Below are 4,748 nucleotides of genomic sequence, written 5' to 3'. Positions count from 1 at the left end.
GGACACCTAAGTGTACCCCTTCCACGTGGGATGGTTTGGGCTTCCTCCCAAGATGGCAGCTGAGTGCCAAGATCAAGTGTCCCAAGAGAACCACGTGGAAACTATAGGACTTTTGTGACTGTATTAGTTTCCTAGGGCTGCTATAACAAAGTACCACACACAGGATGGCTTCAGCAACAGAAATGTACTGCCTCCCAGTTCTGGAGACTAGAAGTTCAAAATCAAGGTGTTGGCAGAGTTGGTTGCTTCTGAGGCTTGTTTTGTTTTTTCTTTCTTTTTTTTTTTTTTTTTTTTAACACATTTTGTCAGGGGGTGGGGGGAAGCAGGGGGCCGGAACCATTTAATCCTGATCAATGATGTAGCCTTGAAAGTCATGTAGCACCACTTCTACAGTAGTCTCAAGCTCCTCCCCGCCAGATGCAAGTTTAGGGAACCTCAACTCCACCTTTTCATGGAGGAGTGTCAAAGCTACATTGTCAGAAGAGCCCAGGAGATGGAAGGTATTGTAGCAACCGTTTGGGGAAGACACAATCAGCCACAACAAAGCTTTGGGTGTGTGTCTGTGCATTTATATATGTGGATACACAGACACACACATGTACTTTAGGTGCTAATATTTAAGCATAAAGAGGAGTCACATAAAATGCAGATTTCGGGTTCCTGCAGAATTGGAGGAACCTGCAACTCTTGGGCTCTCGTAATCCCCTGGCAGCAGTGAGAGTTGTTCCTTGGAAGAGGCTGTTGGGTTCCTAGTGACCCACTTCCTGAGCCTCCCTCTTCAGAGGCCCGGTGTCAGTTGTCATCTAATCACTGTGCCTGGCTGTCCTTTCCTTACACTCAGCCTTTATGTCCTTGTCACCTACTCCTAGCGCGTCTGTGTGTGCCCCCCTCCCCTCCCCGCACCTTGGTCCAGAGCATGCAGAGGAAAGCTGCGGGGGGAGGGGGCAGATCCCAGGAACTCTCCTTGGGGTAAAATCATGGTGTCCTGACTGGTACAAGTCCACCCCTATCCCTAAGGCAGCAGAAATGAGCCGGGCTCTGACTCACAGCCCCCGTGTCTGCAGGACTGGTCTAGGCAGGAGGACCGGGCTGGACAAGCACAGGCAGCTGGCTGATTACAGAGGCAGGACGAGGTGGGGGTGGGGGGCAGGCTGGAAAACTGCAAACAGATGTGGTCATAGCCACCCCCGACGCCCCACCAGCCCACCGCCTCTGCCCGCACCCTCTGATGCATCTACTTCCAAGAAATGACAAAGGGGCTCCTTCTGAGGAGGCTTTTCTGCCTTCCCGCCACCTCCAGCCATCCAAGTCTTCTAGAGCCTTCCCGGATCTTCCCTGCTATTGGCCAAGTCCCTCTACAACACAGGCCACTAAAGTAAACAATGCCGAGGTTGCTGGCCAGGGTTCAGTGTCATCCCAAGAGCCCTGAATTTAGCAATGCCTTTTTTTTTTTTTTTTTTTTTTTGTCTTTTTCCAGGGCCGCACCCATGCGGCATATGGAAGTTCCCAGGCGAGGTGTCTAATCGGAGCTGTAGCCTCGGCCCACACCACAGCCACAGCAACTCGGGATCCAAGCCAAGTCTGTGACCTACACACCACAGCTCAGGGCAACGCTGGATCCTTAACCCACTGAGCAAGGCCAGGGATCGAACCTGCAACCTCATGTTTCCTAGTCAGATTCCTTAACCACTGAGTCAGGACGGGAACTCCAGCAACGACTTTCTCCAGAGAAGAGACAGAGGAACAGAAGCCGTCCAGGACTGGGAGGCAGGGAAGGTTTTCCAGTGGGGTCTCCTGAGGAGTGCTGAGCTCTCCTCAGCTGGGACACGCAATGTTTGGGCTTGGACAGTCCCCAGGCATTGAGGATGTCACTGAAGACCCTGGCCCTGGAGTTCCCATCCTGGCTCAGTGGTTAATGAGCCCGACGAGCATCCATGAGGATGTGGGTTTGATCCCTGGCCTCGCTCAGTGGGTTAAAAATCCGGCCTTGCCATGAGCTGTGGTGTAGGTTGCAGATGCGGCTCGGATCCCGTGTTGCTGTGGCCTGATTTGCCCCCTAGCCCGGGAATCTCCATAGGCTGCAGGTGCAGCCCTAAAAAGACAAACAGGCAAAAAAAAAAAAGAAAAAAAAAAGACCCTGGCCCTGTCACCGAGGCAGGTTACTTTGGCCTGTGTTTCAGTTCTCGCCTTTGTAAGACCCAATGAATTCACTGATGTGAAGCGCTCAGGAGAGTGTCTGGCTAAGTGTGAACTGTTGTTCATATTTACATATGTTCTTGATTGCATTTTGGTGTCCTGCAAGCATGCTTTGCGTTGCTATCAGGTCCTAGTAGAAGCTGGGGAACATGGAACCTTGGCTTTCCAGGGTGCGTGGGCCCAGGCACCAGGCTAGACGCCTGTCCGGTCTGCCCATGGACCAGACAGGGTGCCGTGACCCAGAAAGCAGGCAGGTCCCTGGCTGTACCCCCTCTGCTCCCCTGACCCCCTGTGCTTACCCAGTGACAGCCACAGAGGGAGAGAGGCCCCTGGAGTTCCCGTCACCAGCATCTGTGATGAATATTTGGCAGGTTGGTGGTGGGCGAGGCTTTTTCCTGACCTCGGAGAATGACGATTGTTTGGCTCTTGGTGAGAGGTGGGAACAAGTTAAAAGGAGGGGATGTTGGGGAGAAACAGGAAAACAAGCCTCCCATAGTTGCCAATGTCATCCAGCACCGGCTGGCCCTTTTCTAGAAAAATTTAGGCTGCTGGGGGGAGGAGCGGAAGGGAGGCGGAGGTCTGGGAGGTGCCTGGTCCTGGGCCTCTGCCAGCCTCTGCGAGTCCACTGAACCGAAACTCCCAGAGATAAAAGACGCAAAGCTCCAAGCCAAGCTTATGACTTGCTCCCTAGGGCTGCGTTAACAAGTGACTGTCAATTGGTGGTTTAAAGCAACAAAAATGTATTCTCTCCCAGGTCTGGAGGCTAAAGTCCCAAAGCCATGTGTCAGCAGGGCCATATACATCCCCTCTGAAAGGTTCCAGGACAGAATCCTTCCTTGCCTCTTCCGGTTTCAGGTGACCAGAACAATCCTTGGCATCCTGGGCTTGTGGTTGCTTGGCTCCATTCTGCCTCCATCTTCGTGTCCCTCCCTCTCCTTATAAGAACACCAGTCCCTGGATTTAGGGTCCACGTTAACCTGGTGTGACTTCATCTCAAGGACATCCTGGGAGGCCCTCCTTCCAAATAAGGGCACATTCTGAAACACCAGGTGTGGGAGGGACCTAATTCAACCTACGACAGTACCCTCCTCGACCCAACAGCACGACCCCATGCAGTTTCCAGAAAACTCGGACTTGACCGGGAGCTGAGTTAGACCAGGCGTTGGCATCTCAGGTTGTTTTTGTGTGGCCCACGAACTAAGGATGATTTTCATGTTTCAGAGAGTCAGCAAAAATAAAAGCCAGAATGTGATTTCATTACATGCGAAAACGATATTAAAAAATTCTATCTTCAGTGTTCATAAAGTAATCTCCCCCCCCCTAGTTAACTTCAGATTTTTTTTTCTTTTAGGGCAACACCTGGAAATTCCCAGGCTAGGAGTCAAATCAGAGCCTCAGCTGCCAGCCGCAGCTACAGCCAGGCCAGATCCAAGCCAAGTCTGTGACCTATACCGCAGCTCATGTCAGTGCCAGATCCTTAACTCACTGAGCAGGGCCAAGGATCCAACCCACATCTTAGTCAGGTTTGCTTACCACTGAGCCACGTCAAGAACTCAGATCTTGGGGTTCACGCCATGGCTCAGCGGAAACCAATCTGATTAACATCCATGAGGACGCGGGTTTCAATCCCTGGCCTTGCTCAGGTTAAAGATCTGGCGTTGCTGTGGCTGTGGCATAGGCTGGCAGCTGTAGCCCCAGTTAGATGCCCTAGCCTGGGAACCTCCATATGTTGCAGGTGCGGCCCTAAAAAAAAAAAAAAACTGATATTTTTTTTTCCAGTTTTTTTTTTTCCTGTTATACATTCACCCCTATTCCTTTTCATAGTTTGGTTTAGTTTAGGGAGCTCCTAAACCTTGATTGGAACGGGGCCTGCATATTTATTTAGGCATCAGCTTGGGCTGCTCCCTGGTGAGGATGGAGGCTGCATAGCCTGAAAAGCCAGAAATCTTCATTATCTGGCCCTTTAGGAAAAACCTTTGTCCAGCCCGCAGATACCCTTACTCTGAAACATTGTGTCTTGCCTGGCCTGTGGCCGCCCAGAGCACAGAGGCCTCTCCAAGGGCCCAGGTCTCCTCCTCCAGTCCCAGGGGTGTCCGATCCAGGGCTGCTGGGTGGTTCAAAGAGAGGGCACAGTGAAGCCAGGGCCTGGGGTGGAATCACTTACCGGGCTGGTCCCTCCACCTCTCTCGGTGTCTAGGTGTCCTTATCTGCTTAACAGGGGAAGCGGTGAAATTCCTGCATTCCTGGGGAGGCTGAAGAAAGCTGCAGAAAAGGCCTTCAGCTCAGTGGTGGGTGGGGCTCCATTCAACAAAGATCAGCTGGTGCCATTGAGTCCTGCGTCTATAGGCTTGAGCCGTCTCAGAAGGTTACAGGTGATAAACGTTGAAGCTGTTTTAACTTCTCTAACATACCAGAAAATCCCCCCCATGCTGGTGAAAGCTCCCTGAAAGAAAGCCTCGAGGGTCTAATTCCACTCCTGTTCTTCATTAGAAAATGTAGAGGAGCTCCCATTGTGGCTTAGCCCATTAAGAGTCTGACTAGTATCCATGAGG

At 51.7% G+C, this 4,748-nt stretch overlaps 1 long non-coding RNA gene across 2 annotated transcripts; it reads right to left on the bottom strand.

The window, feature by feature from the left end:
• Positions 1–264: 264 nt before the first annotated feature.
• Positions 265–4,440, bottom strand: LOC110255976 (uncharacterized). Of its 2 annotated transcripts, none has more exons than XR_014820828.1 (3): positions 4,361–4,440; positions 1,927–3,393; positions 265–1,706 (listed from the first exon to the last, which is right to left on the bottom strand). It is a non-coding gene; the product is annotated as an uncharacterized LOC110255976 (long non-coding RNA). The 2 variants fall into 2 exon arrangements; XR_014820829.1 differs by having other exon boundaries at positions 265–1,629; positions 2,212–3,393.
• Positions 4,441–4,748: the final 308 nt, after the last annotated feature.

Source organism: Sus scrofa, chromosome 12 (genome assembly GCF_054392235.1).
Source record: "Sus scrofa isolate SSC_HxYL_T2T_F1_AM1 chromosome 12, Sscrofa_HxYL_maternal_Yorkshire_Landrace_v2.0, whole genome shotgun sequence".
Lineage (NCBI taxonomy): Eukaryota > Metazoa > Chordata > Mammalia > Artiodactyla > Suidae > Sus > Sus scrofa.
This window is presented reverse-complemented; position numbering and strand designations above follow the sequence as displayed.